The sequence below is a fragment of the Eptatretus burgeri genome, chromosome 8 (assembly GCF_056783735.1).
Source record: "Eptatretus burgeri isolate ZD-2024b chromosome 8, Ebu_testis_v1, whole genome shotgun sequence".
Taxonomy (NCBI): Eukaryota; Metazoa; Chordata; class Myxini; order Myxiniformes; family Myxinidae; genus Eptatretus; species Eptatretus burgeri.
Window position 1 is genome coordinate 94,699,815 of NC_140968.1, and position 15,000 is coordinate 94,714,814.

The 15,000-nt window shown below is 43.4% G+C and overlaps 1 protein-coding gene across 18 annotated transcripts in view; it reads left to right on the top strand.

The window, feature by feature from the left end:
* The window catches only part of LOC147022305 (CUGBP Elav-like family member 4), a 552,060-nt gene that overhangs the window by 283,116 nt on the left and 253,944 nt on the right, over positions 1 to 15,000 (top strand). The gene's annotated exons all lie outside the window — the stretch shown is intronic.

The window sequence follows — 15,000 nt, forward strand, 5'->3', positions numbered from 1 at the left end:
GTTCCGGGCTACGAACCCCGTTCGGACAGGCCCGACATGAGGCGCATTCCAGCCTCTGCGGCCCCGTATCCATGCACGTGGAACGCCGTTTCCATGGACACCTCGCGGGCCGCGCCCTCGCGCCGTTTCCATGGACACCTCACGGGCCGCGCCCTCGCGCCGTTCATTTCCTCGTTCCACGGACGTGGGCTTTGCTTGGGCAGTGGCGACGGCCGAGCGATGCGACCTTCAGCAGCGAGTGCTTGGAGGAATATTTTACACGCTAATTGGTGTATGTCAAGCGAGCCCGTCGCGTACATAATAAATTAAATTACATTAATGGGCATCGATTTATTACGTACGCACGAGGGAGTGGGGGAAAGAGATATCGCACTGTTGTTGTATCTAAGAACCAGATGGGCCCCGAAGGTGGTAAATCCGAAAGCAATGTCAACAGTAGTTCGGCACTCGGGATAGCACATCCCTCTGCCAGGCTGAACAGTTTACATTTTGTATCCCAATCCCACCGAGAGACCGGATCTGGATCCGGATCTGACCCAAAAATCGAATCAGCTTGTTCACATCACCTAACCAACTCATCCACCTCGTTTTTGTCAGAATCCGTCCGTAACTTTTTGAGAAATCGTGTTAAATATCGTTTTTGGCCCCCATTACTCAATGGTGAAGGATCACTCAAAAAAAAAATTCAATAATTATAGTATCCGGATTCGGATTTTCACCAAAATCAAACCAATTCTTCCTCGTCACACACCCAACCTGTCCACCAAGTTTCATCCGAATCGGTCCATGACGTTTTGGGATATCCTGCTCACAGACAAACACAGGGGTGAAAACATAACCTCCGTCCGTCCACCTTCGGTTGTGGAGATTACTAGACAGAGCAATCGGAGATTGCAGACCCTCAACAGGACTTGTTTTGTGTGGTGTGTCGTGCAGACGATGCATTGACGACATAGGTTTATGTTCATACACCGGACAAACAGACCTCCCCCCCACCCCACCCCCCCCCCGTTTTATTGCATAGATTCACGTTCCAATCGTACGTATTCTAGAGATGTACTCAGTTACAATAGCACGTACTATGTAGACGTAAAACGGAATACAGTACGTACTTTATAGAAAGAAACACGTTCATAATGGTCCGTGCTTTATAGTATAGACGTACTCACATTCTATTGGTGCGTACGTAATATAGACGTACTCGGATGTAAAAAGATAACGTGTAATACTTGCTACCACCAGGTGGCGTTTGTGGTCTACATTAGCAGATTATGTGCGGACATACATCCAAACAAAAAGGAAAGATGTCGTGCATAGCACGAGACCTGCAAAATCCATAAAACAAATTTGACCTTAAAAAATAATTGGTGGTTGAATTCAATGACCAAATATGCGAATCCTCTTCAAGTTTCAAGTGAAATGGATGAAAATTGACAATTTTAGAAACGACTTTGTCGACCTTTTGGCTTATGTTGGCCTTTTGACCTATGTTGACCTCAAAAATAATTGGTGGTTGAATTCAATGAACAAATCTACGAATCCTCTTCAAGTGTCAAGTGAAATGGATGAAAATTGACAATTTTAGAAACAACTTTGTTGACCTTTTGGCCTATGTTGACCTCAAAAATAATTTGTGGTTGAATTCAATGACCAAATATATGAATCCTCTTCAAGTGTCAAGTGAAATGGATGAAAATTGACAATTTTAGAAACGACTTTGTCGACCTTTTGGCCTATGTTGACCTCAAAAATAATTTGTGGTTGAATTCAATGACCAAATATACGAATCCTCTTCAAGTGTCAAGTGAAATGGATGAAAATTGACAATTTTAGAAACGACTTTGTCGACCTTTTGGCCTATGTTGACCTTTTGGCCTATGTTGACCTCAAAAATAATTGGTGCTTGAATTCAGTGACCTGAGATGCAAATCCTCTTCAAATTTCTAGTCAATCGGTTGAAAATTGAGGATTTTAGAAATTTGACAATGTTGTTGACCTTTGGCCGATGTTGACCTTTTGACCTCAAAACCAATGGGCTTCTTGCTCATGACGAACTCTACCATGTGCTGAACTTTCGTGAAGATCGGTTTAAAATTGGGACCTGTAGTCGATTGACATACAGTCCAAACAGACAGACAGAATAACACACAAGACCCACCAATATTCTTGAAAAATCTTCGATTTTTCCAAAAAACAAATGGATCCAAATGCAATACCTTCTCCTCGGGCGAGGGTAACAAGTAGGTCAGACGACTGTGTACGCTTTTAGACAAACTGATCTGTCCGCAATCTGCAGTAATCATGATTCCCAGGAACGTGCAGGGGTTTCGTTTGTGCAAGCCAGAGAGAAATACCTGACGTAAACTTTCAAACGAGTTTTCAAAGTTTTAATCAAACAACTAAGTGTTCATAACATCGTTTGCTATCTAGTACGTATGATGCTCTAAAGTCTAAACCTTTACCATTTAGGGGTTTGATTGCTTTGACGTCATCGGATGCAAATTTATGCTCATGACCTCCGTCTTCACCTGTCCTGCAGCGTCAGGAGCTTTTCATTCATCATCTTGGGTTGTTCAGTGAAGCTGTCCAAAATGTTCTGCTAAACAGTTGTCTTGACATCTTGGTAATTCAGGCTGGGCAAGAAAGAACTGCTCGTGTGCTGTTGTTGTATTTTAAAGGAACAATTATATTTATGAAATCTTGTCTTTTTGAAATCCAATTGGAAAAGGGTATTTCGTGGGTGTATTTGGTTTATTGGTTGGTTTGTTTATTTACATGCCAATTTATGTTATATTTGCAGCTCTTCGTTTCTCATGCAGATAAAGGTCTTCACATTTTGAAAAGTGGGTTGGGTTGGGTGAGGAGGGGGATCGTTGGTGCATACCCAAATTTACCCCATGCACGCGAATTGAAAAGTGGGGTTTAGCATTTGGTTCACTTCTGTGTGTCTGTCTCTTTATCTACAAACATTACTTTATGATCGAGGAACAACTTCATTTCAATTCAATGGTATTTTTTGAACACGAATCGGAAAAAAAAACCTGTGTTTTATCAGTATTTTCGCTCCGAATTTGTCCTGAACACTCATGCGCAGAGAGGATGTGCAGAGAGGCTGCACAGATATCCAAATGGATGTGCAGGAAGGATACGCAGAGAGGATGTGTAGGGAGGATGCGCAGAGATTCAATAGGATGTGCAGGGAGAATACACAGAGAGGATGTGCAGAGATTGAAGAGGTTGCGCAGATTGAAAATCATTCCAAATAGGAAACTTACTGTTTTTAAAGATGTCATAAAGGACACAAACAACAGGCACGAAAAACTAATGTAACGTGTTAAATAAGGCGACGTGAAAGACGTTGCGTCAACAGCAGTACACTTCCGGAATTAATTTTTGTTTTTTTTTTACAATCTTTATAATCTTTATTTTATTTTAATGGAATTATATACTTGAACGCTGTAGAACAAAAAAGGCCTTTTTGACACTTTCACAAAACCCTGTTTAGCAGTACTTGTTACTGCATGTCTTTGGCCATTACTTCTGGGAGAAAAAAGATGTTAAAATCGTGAAGGAGTCAGATCAGGTCAGGTATGGGAGCATGTGCCAGAACAGCGCGTCGTTGCATCCACTTTCCGCCGGTACTCCAGGGGCCTCCGTCTGGCCATCCCTTAGGCAGATGCCTGGCCCATCCCCATCTCCTTAAGATGCTGACATGAAGGAGTGAATTTAATTAATGTATCATATTTGGGTTTTTTTTTCTTTTTCTGAGGAATGGCATGGGGGCTCTCGACCATACCTTCACACAATCGCAGCATGATGATGCCACACACCCATGATCTTTTATCTTTTCACGCTGCATGAACATTGTGCAGCGCGAGCGACGAAGAAAACAATTGGTACTCGTAGTAAAGAAAAAAATCGATTGAATGTGAAATCGAAAAGTAATTTTTACCTCAATGTTCGTGATAAGTCACGGGTCGACCCTTTGACTCGATCATCATCAAAGTGTCGCACTATACAGGTTTCGTTGCTGTATGAAATGGTCATTAAGTGTCCTCGAAACCTGCACACTCCATCTGTGACAACACTGTAATAAAAGTTGCCTGCTGTGTTATAATCCTATAATTCCTGAAAACAGTTGATCTAATTGTGAACTAACCCGCATCAAGTGATTCTCAGCAGTTGGACCAAACATTCAGTGCGCATCAAGTGCTAAACACACTGCTGAGATTGCTTGCTGTAAGGAATACATTCTGTAGGTCTTTCCCCCCCCCCCCCCCCGTCAGTAATGGCGTAAATAATCACACGTCACATGACATTGACCTTTGAGCACTTATTTTAGTTTGTGCGTCATTTTTGGTGTGAAACAAACTTCAGATTAATGTGCCTGTCTTTGCACTCAAAATGGACCATTTTATGGCATTATAATATTCTGCCTTGTGAGATGAAATAAAAACTACATTCGAGATGGCTGGTTAGCTTTGTCGGTTTGTGTATTATGCTAATAATTTGAAGGTCCATGGGTTTGATCTCCATTCTGGCCATGGTTGCTTTTTCTCCCTGGAAAGGTTGTGGCAATAGAAACAGTAGAAAGATTTAAATTGGAGTTAGATCGGTACCTTGAAGTATTGGGGACTGAGGGGAACATGGACATTGAGTGGCAGGACAGGCCAGTCAGTAGCAGAGGTATGGATCGGTGATTGTGTACAGTACATTGTCGTAAATGTGATATCTGTTGGACATTTCGTATTACTAGAAACACCCGCTTTCTTCCAAAGCAATGTGGAGGGGAGGTTGGGGGAGGATAGTGGGGGAGGTAGGGCAAATATATTTTATGCCATCTATATCTATATATTACCAAAACTCTCACCTTGTATGTATGTATATATGTATGTATGTATGTTCCCGAAATACAGCCAAAACGGTACACGATAGCGCAAAAATATTAGGGCCACCTAACTCACCATTCGCCTGTGGTGTGCAGTATCAAGTTTCGTTCAAATCGGGCAAAGAAAAAAATTATTAAAAAATCAATTCCCGATTCAGTGAAGTACTCTTCGGGAGAATTTGATCAATGCAAACAACCTCAGCGGTATAGTTCGCTGGAGCTATCCCTTTTTCTTTCTTTCTTTTTTTGGTGAAATTATTTTTTTATCAACCGTTGTCACAACGGGAACCCAACGGGTTCACGGGTCGTCCAGTGACTAATAATCCCCCTGTCTGCAACAATGGGCAGTGAAGCACTTGCACTGTGGCACGTGTGCAGGTGAAAATCGTAAGTTACCCCTCCCCCCCCCTTCGCAGTGGTGGGGGGGGGGATTTCTGCCCACGACCCTGGGTACTACCAACACATGCAAAATTCGGTCGAGATCAGCCCAGCACTGTTTATTTCAATGATTTTCAAACATACACTCACACATACACAAACAGAGAATCGCCTTATTTAATATACGGTCGCAGTATGTGGTGTTGATGTACTTCAGGCATCATAAGCCAAATGGCCTCCTCCTGCATTCCTTATTCTGTGCCGGAGTTTATGTTAGTCTCATCTATAATGGTGTGTGTGTGTGTGTGTGTGTGTGTGTGTGTGTGTGTGTATGTGTGTGTGTGTGTGTGTGTGTGTGTGTGTGTGTGTGTGTGTGTGTGTGTGTGTGTGTGCGCGTGCGCGTATACATATGGGGTTTCATAATGTGGAACGGAGTCCTCCCAGGGTGGGCTCAAAGTATCCACCTTCATTACGGTAAGGGGTCACGATTCATGGACCAAGTTGTGAAGTTTGCTGTTCTAAAGGTTTTGTGCCGAGGGTTCTCTTCAGGATCGGCGCTGAGCCCCGGACGGCTTCCAACTGCAGTTCGTTTGTAGTGATATTCCCAGGAATGGTTTTTAATATCCCTGTGAGGTTCTTCATCATCACTGGAACAAATTTGGCATTTTTCAGCTTCCAGAATATTTTCACTTCATTCTTGAGATCTTGGTATTTGGTCATTTTCTTGATTTCTACATCGTTTTGTCCAAAATCACTGGTATTAACACCTCAATTAGCAATGCCTTCTTCTCTCTTTTGTACCTAAGTGTGATATCTGGTAGCAGTGCCTTGTTTTCGATGTTCACGCTCCGTGGGATCATTAGGTTGTAAATGAGCGGTACTTCCATGTTTTCAGTGATTACTTTCTGGAACTGGAATATCAAAGTTTGCAGATGTGCCAGTGGATTGCTTTACAAACTCTGTTGCGTCCTTGTGTGTACAGCTTTTCCGCCATGACTTTTTTTACACCCTGAAAGGAGGTGGCTGATACTTTCTGTCTCTTCCCGCCAAAACCTGCATTTGTCCGATTGACACAATCTCGCTGTTTTCTTAAAAGCATTCGTGTAATGTCCTTGGTCTTGAGCATCGATGATGACTCATTCTCCATCCCAATTCATTTGATCTCTTCTTAGCCATTCCATTGAACCTTCCTTGTCAATCCCTGTCCTGTAAAGCTCTTTTTTAAATCTTCCTGCTCTTTTGTCATTCTCCCATTTGTCAGAGTATATGTGCTGATATTTCTTTTTGTAGTTTTCCTTTTTTTAGTTGCAATCATTGGGGCTGTGTTTGTTTCTATTTCGTTTTCCTGTGTCATATCCATCATTTGCACCTGTGTTTGGAAATTTGTTGCTCAATGGATTAATGATCCCTTTTCTGGTTTGTTGTTTTCTTGTTCATATTCAAATCTCACTTTATAGTCTGTTGAGCTTTTCACTTATTCCGCTCGTCCGACACACGATGTTCTGTGCACTTGGTTAAGATCCATCAAACCACTTCCTGAAAACTTTCTCTTGCCTTGGTAAATACACCCTCAGAATGCATTGGTTTTTTGTAGAACATCTTGTGAATAGTAAGAAGTTTCCTTGTTTTGGTGTCAAGATTGTTGATCTCCAATTGTGGCCATTTTATAATTACACAGCTATATCGGAATACCGGCAAGTTGATTTATAGCTTTGATTTTGTGTTTTGGGGAGAGGGATGACTTCAGAATTAGTCTAATTCTGCATAAGTACTCTTTACTGATTATTTTATGCTTTTTTTGCGTGTACCAGGGAGCCTTCTCTTATTCCGAGTTATTTCTAGGATGCTTTGTTTTCTAGTTACTGTGTTGCTGTACTTTGATTGATTGAGATGTTGTCTGTACTTATTGTTTTTCCTTGTACAAATGTGCATTTGGCACATTTGTCAAGACCAAACTCAATTCGTATGTCCTCCAAGTACTGATTTACTAGATACAGTTAATCTGCCAATGTCGTATCATTTGGAGCGAGGAGTTTTAGATCGTCCAAGTACAGTAGGTATGTCAACTTTCTTGTTTCTTTGGTCGTTTTTCTGTTGCATATCATATTGTATCCGTGTCCTTGTTCATTGATGAGGTTACTCAGTGTGTCTAGAGCAAGACAAAACATGAGGAGGGGGAAGACTGTCACCTTGTAAGATACCAGGTCTTATCTTTACTGCTGGGATTTCAATCTTTCCTTCCAAGTAAGGTAATATCAGAGTCGTATTCCAGAGCATCATTACTTTCTCAATCAGTGTGACTATCTGGGGGTCAATTTTGTATACTTGCATGCAGACTATAATCCATGAATGTGAGGCACTGTCAAAGGCTTTTTTTGTAATCTATCCAGGCTGTGGATAAGTTGGTTTGTCGGAGCTTGCAGTTTTCGAGGATGGTTTTCTTTAACAACTGGAAGGGCACTCTGTAGAGCGCATACCTCTGCCACAAAATGCCTGATCCACGAGAACATATCGGGCCCAATACATTTTTGAAATATCATGCTATGTAGTACTATATCGTTTTTGGCCCTCTCTCTCCCAAGAGTGAAGAATCACTTTAAAATTAAATAATTCTCGTATCCAGATGTGGATTCAGATCTTCACCAAAATCGAATCAATTTTTCAGGGTAACACACCCGACCTGTTCACCAAGTTTCATCCGAATCCGTACGCAACTTTTTGAGATATCATGCTATATATCTTTTTTGGCCCAATCTCTCAATGGTGAAGAATCACAAAAAAAAATTATATCATCAGATCCGGATCCGGATCTTCACCAAAATCTAATCACTTCGTCCTTGTCCCAACCTGTCCGCAAAATTTCATCCGGATCCGTCTACAACTTTTTGAGCGAGCCTGCACACAAACAAACAGACAAACAAACAGACACATCGGGGTGAAAACATAACCTCCTTCACCTTCGGAGGCGGAGGTAATAAATGGTCGATTGTTCCATAACATCCTCTTTTACAAACTTTCTGCTCTGCCTCTAAAGGTCCTTGTTGAGTGAGGTGGTCGTAAACTGCATCAGTGATTACACCTGTTAAAAGTTTGTATGTTGTTTGAAGCCATGTTGTTGCTCTGTATCTATTGACTAGATGGGTTTGTTCAGATTTGGGAATCAGAAGAGTGTTACCTTCTGTGAGCCATTCGTCCCTTGACTGTTTCGCTTGGATGAGTTTGTTAAATGCTCGAGCGTAATGAGGGTGGAGAGCATATAATTGCTTTAGCCATAATTTCGGAATCCCTTCCGGGCCTGGGCATTTGAAGTTCGGTGCTTTTGCGAGATGTTTTCTAATGTCTTCCTCATCAACTATCAGTGGGTGCATTTCCTGTAGCTGGTGCTTTTTATTTTATAAGTGTCATATCCACTCTGCTTCCTTGTGTTCTTTTTCATCTTCAAATGAACCCTTCCAATTTTTTTCTAGGTTCTCTTTTTTTATGGGGAGGTGTCACATTCTGTTTCTGTTTCTCTAGCTCTTGGTAGACCTTTTGGGGGTTGTTTTCAAACTGGTGATTTTGGTTTCTTCTATTATTGGCCTCATCATAGTTTTATATTTTCCTTGCTATGTATTGTATTTGGAGTTTATTAGGGGTAGCTAATGGGTCTAGTCCGTTGTTTTCGATGTTATAATTCTTTTTTATTTTTCTGATTCTTTTAATTTGATTTGGGTTTCTGTTTCCCTTCTTAAATTATTATATTTGTCCAGTTTCCACCCTCAGTCGGTCACTGCGTCGCAAGTCTCTGTTTGCATGGTGGTGTTTTGTTTCTGGTCAGGTTATAAGATCTATTTTTTTTGTGTCGTTTGTCTGTCATATTCTCTTGGACATACAGTGCTGCTGCAAAACTCACAAATTTTTGCAAAGTGATTTGTATGTATACATAGATAGATAGATATATATATATATATATATATATATATATATATATATATATATATATATATATATATATCAACAGACATATTGTTGTGGGGCAGGGTCTCAGTGGCGAGCACGACGGCTAGATGGAGCAGTAGAGTCGGCTCCAGCGAACACCCAAAATTTATAGGTCGTCACCCCTGATAACTCCGGAGCCGACGGGTCACTTAAAGGACCGTGGTCACCAATACCTCGACGGCGTGGGGTAGGGTTAATTGCCAACTTCGATATACCTAAATACCCACGCAGTCCAACGACCGGGAACCACACCCACGGCAGGCCTCGAGCGGAACGAGCCGTTACCGTGCTCGAACCGTGCGTAACCCGAGCGGATGGTTACCGCGGTCCGTCGGTCCAAATGTACAACTACAGCAACGGCCTTCCTAATCCCCAATACGCACCGTAGCAAACCAATGGCAGAAAGGACAAGGACGAGCTGGGACATTCAACAAAAGGGGAATTTATTTTACAATAATCAGGGAGGGGAAGCACACAAAGAGCAGAGTTATCACGACTATAAGAAATGCAATGCACAATGAGCAAAGAAAGCACTTACACAGTTGTTACTTATTGACGGGGCCCAAGGACGCACACACGCACACACAAATGCCCAGAAAGAGATGGACCTGTCCACCTCGTGTGGTTCTCGACGATGTTGGGGTAACGGGACTCGAACCCGCAACACAAGGCCACTCCAAGCACCAGGTACGGAGGGCAGCGTCGGGTGTTGGCACGCTCCTCTGGCTCGCAGGCAGGTGATACGAGATGATCTCCCGAGTGGAGATGGGCGACTGGCCGCAGCAATGCGCCAGACGAGACGCCTCGGATCCGCGTGATGCAGTCAGCCGCAGACCCGGGCAGAGACGCGCACTCGAGCAGACTGGACTCAATTCAATCACCTTTGTCACTTTTCTTTTGGGCCCGTCTGCTCCCGTGGCTTGCTCCCATTGGGTGGATGGCGTGTCGTGGCTCCGCCTTCTTGCCAAGGACCGCCCCGACTCTGGTCTGCTAGTCGCCCATTGGGTGGAAAACGATGCATACCTTTATTTGGCGCGCAGCCAAAGCGAAACGCTTTGTGACCATATACGGTGCGAAATCCACACCGAAACGCACATCGCCTGGGGCATGGAATTCCAGACATGCCCGCATGCCGGCGAGAGCGCGCGAAGAGCGCTGGCAATGCTGCGAGCAGAGGGTTGTCGTTGTCGTTATTGATGTAAAATGTAAAATCCTATCGATAAACTAACCCACAGCGCACGTACATTTAATTCCCATTAGACTCGGGATGGGACCCTAACTAGAAACACGTACTTACCGATATGTCTGATCTATAGGACCCGGCTGTTGTGTGCTCATGGCTTCCAGATTCGCAACACTACCCCCTCCCCTTTTTACAGACTCGTCCCGAGTCGTCAAATTTTTTTGTGCCATGCATGTGTAAGTTCTCCCCTAGTACATTTACCTACGGATCCCTGAGTGTGACATTTTTTCATACATGTCCCAAAAATAAATAACCTGGTGCACTGCGTAACTAAACTAACAGACTCATACAGACGACTTAAATACAATTGCCAGCGCTAAGACAGACACACAGGTGGGTTAATAACTTATTTACAATCTTAACTAATATTTACACTAACCATGGCCCAGGACCTGTTATCTGTGGGGAAAAAAGGCACGGCAAAGTTAACAGTTTTGTGTGGGTGAGTGCACAGCAGCTGAAGGTCAGTCGTCCTCAGGGCCTGCTCAAAAGGTCCCCCTTGGGTGTTCGTTGCAGTGAACCTTCTTCTTTTTATTTATTCTTCCATACACCAGCTGCTGGAGGCAACTCACCTTAACACGGCAGGCCATGCGCCGTCCCACAGGCCATTTGAAGTGGCCTTTATGCAGAAGAGGTGGCCAGGCTGCTCGATGCAGTCTCTGACTCATGGAAATGGAAATGGATGCAAGAACAAATGAACGCACGGGTTGTTCAAATGCAGTCCCGTGGTGAGGCTGCCTGCAGGGCAGTCCTTGCAAAACACTCTGGAAGATGGTCCTGGCACACATGGATGGATGGTGACACCGGGGCAATGCAAAAAGGGCAAGCAGGCATGGGATCTTGACAAAGGCAGGCAAGTGAGGCATGGCAAGGCAGATGCGGACCAGCAACTGTAGCACAACAGGCCAGCATATGAAGCTGGCCGGCCTCGGGTATAGTCCATGAGGTTCTGTGGAGGGAGTGCGGTGGTGCCGGCCGCTCTGAAGGTGGGCTAGGATCTAACCTACCGTCTCCCCCCAACCTATTGCCTTTGCCTGTCTCTGTCCATACCCACTCCCTTAGTTTGCAACAACAAAACAACAAAATTTAGCCCCTTTTAATTTTATTTTTATATATATATATATATATTTATTTATTTGTTTTTTATATTTATTTTTCTCTATAATCTCGTCTCCCTAACCCCCTTTGTCGTCTTTGTCTGGCTAACCTATCCTGTCAACTTAGCCTACTCCCAACCCCTAAAGGGAAGACGGAAGAGACTAGTGTCCTGTCTCGAGGCCCAACAAAGCCTCAGAATGGCCTCCCACATAATTCAGCCATCTTACCAAGGTGAGTCCAGTGGCCTACGGAGTGCGAAGAGATGGATGGTGTGAAGCGGTACATTTCCGAACTATCCAAGCATTTATTTATTCACTTTAAACTACCCCTGGGCTTTTCCATACACCTGTCACCTTAAACTATTGGTTCCAAAAACCATGATTCCCGTCACCTGTGTTGGCGTCCATTTTAAATTTGGGTCTATGCCCGCAAATTTTCACTTGTGCCCTTGCACAATTTCATGGCTGGGCAGCGTGGCTCACATGGTAGGGATTCCCCCTCTGCCGAATCTCAAACTATGGCACCCCCAGGCCCTGAGGCTGTCTTAGAGCCTACCTGCTCCCTATGAACGCAGGGGGTTGCCCTTCCCGGCATTGCCCCCCTCCGATGCCCACGTGGCATTTTGGTGCTACGGGTCCCTTTCTGAGGGTCGCCCGTGCCCACTACACTATCCCGCTCCATTGGACCCTTGGCCTACTCTGGCCAACTGTCCGGTGCCCGGGGTGCCCTCTACTCGATACTCACCTTTCAACAGCCTCACTCCCAGCCGGTCTATGGACTCCTGCACCCCTCCAAATGGGTTTTGTGCCTTCATACACCATCAACAACAGAACGACCTCCTTTTGGTAAATTTAACTAACCCACTAACTAACATTACACTGTCCCCGGGGTCACTTCGGTGGGATTCACTCCTCCCCCCACTCATTCATTCGCATCATGCATTCCACATTCACTCCATTCACACACTTGGGCCCGCTGTCCCACATTCATTCATTGCGTTTCTCTTTTGTTTTTTTTGTTTTTTCAACACACTCTTATTTTTCACATCATTCTGACACATCATAAATGTTTAAATTCAGCTTGGTGTAAATCATGACAACATGGCAACTCATGTACTTATCCTCAATTAAAACAAGCCGGTCTCTCAAGCGACATGTGGTGGGGTGTTTTGAATTGCACAGTGGCATTTGCTTTGAATTACGTGGGAGGTGAGGTGTTTTTAATAGCATGGCGGTTACGTGGTGGTGAGATGTTTTTAATAACGCCGCGGTAACATGGTGAGGTGTTTTTAATAGCATGGCAGTTACGTGGTGGTGAGATGTTTTTAATAACGCCACAGTTACATGGTGAAGTGTTTTTAATAACGCCGCAGTTACATGGTGAGGTGTTTTTAATTACGTGGCGGTTACGAGGTGTTTTTAATAGCATGGCGGTTATGTGGTGGTGAGATGTTTTTAATAACAGGGCAGTTTTTTGCCAATGAGGTGTTTTCAATAACATAGCGTGTACGTGGCGGTGATGTGATTTTAATAACGCTGCGGTTACATGGTGAGGTGTTTTGAATTAAGTGGCGGTTACGTGGTGTTTTTAACAATGCGACAGTCCTGTCCCACTGCAGTGACATGTGGTGAGGCTCGCTATGCTCGTCTCACCACACGACTATCTATATTTACTGCATATATCTGTGCAGTGTCTGTCACGTGTTGTCACTGAACTACTCCCTCAAACTTGTGTGAAATCGTACCAAACTTCCAAGCTGCTTCTACCTCTCCCGTGTGTATGTCCTAAGCGTACTTTGTTGGAAATTTTTTCGAAAAATGTTTTGTTTTGTTTTTAAGCTTTAATCTTCAACTTCAATTGGTAATAAAAAAATCTAATATTACGAGTTAATTTGCAAATAAATGTTTGAATTCTGATTGGTGTAAATCATGACCACACAACAACTCACATACTTATCCTCAGTCAAAACAAGCCCGTTTCTATCCCGATGCGTGGTGCGGTGTTTTTAATTGCACAGTGGGAGTTGTTTTAAATGATGTAGTGGTGAGGTGTTTGTAATAACGTGGTGGTGACGTTTAAATAATATGGTTCGGTGTTGTGAATTATGTGGTGGTGAGGGGTTTTTAATAACATGGTGGTGAGGTTTAAATGCTGCGGTGGTGAGGTGTTTTGAATTACAGGCCCAGTCACACCTTGACGTTTTAGCCAGCTTATGCCGATTTTTGGAAAATTTGTCTAAAACGCTGGTACACGTCGAATACGTTATGGGTAAGTTTTGATAACATTGAGAGCACGCTGAAAAACACTGCCATACGTCGTTGTACGCTGGCTTTAAACGTTGTACTTTTCGGTTGTCCTCAAATTTTCCATGCTTGAAATTTTAAGACTTATGCCGGCGTATGACTCACACGTTCCGCATAACGCTGGCCATTAGTTGTAGGCACGTCACGCGATCGTTGACACACGTCGACACACGTTACTTGTAAGTTACTCATAAGTCGAAACACGTCAAGGTAATGTTTAGCATACCCGAAACTTATTTCTAACCTCTGAGTTACGTGTTGTACTCACGTTACGCGATCGGTGAAACACATCGACACACGTTACTTGTAAGGTGCTCATAAGTCGAAACACATCAAGGTAATGGTTAGCGTCAGTGTTCCAGACTCCCTCGTTTTATTTATTTATTTTTATTTTTTCTTCCTTCCTTCGGTATGATGGTGATTTTGACACTTCGATTTCTAGTGTGGTTATAATATAATATAATATAATTAATAGGCTGCTGCTCAACGATTTAAATCATAACCGCACTGTACACTGAACACCGTCATACTGAAGAAAAAAAAACTGGGAGTCTGGAACACTGACGCTAACCATTACCTTGACGTGTTTCGACTTATAAGCACCTTTCAAGTAACGTGTGTCGATGTGTGTCAATGATCGCATATCGTGCGTACAACTTATTCCCATCGCATGCGGAGCGTGTGTCATACGGGAAGTACGTCGTAAAATTTTCAACATCTTTAAAATTACAAGACGTACTCCACTTACTACGTCGTATGATAGCGTACTTTAGCGTTCTATTCACGCATACCAAACTTACCCAAACCGTATTCGACGTGCGCCAGCATGTTAGATGCATTTTTCAGAAGTCGGCATACACTGGCAAGATCGCCAAGGTGTGACTGCGATGTTGACACTTCCATTTCTGCGGCGGTTATGATTTGAATCGTTGTGCAGCAGCCTTATCATAACCTATGCCACGTCATCGTCGGCGATGCGTGCAGCGCGCTATGCCTAAGTTAGACTATCGTTGGGCATAGGTTGTGAAGGCCGACAACAGGTTCAACATTCCTTGGTATAAGTTATCTATAACACAACGAAACGTTCAAAGTCCGTTACTAATACGTTGTGC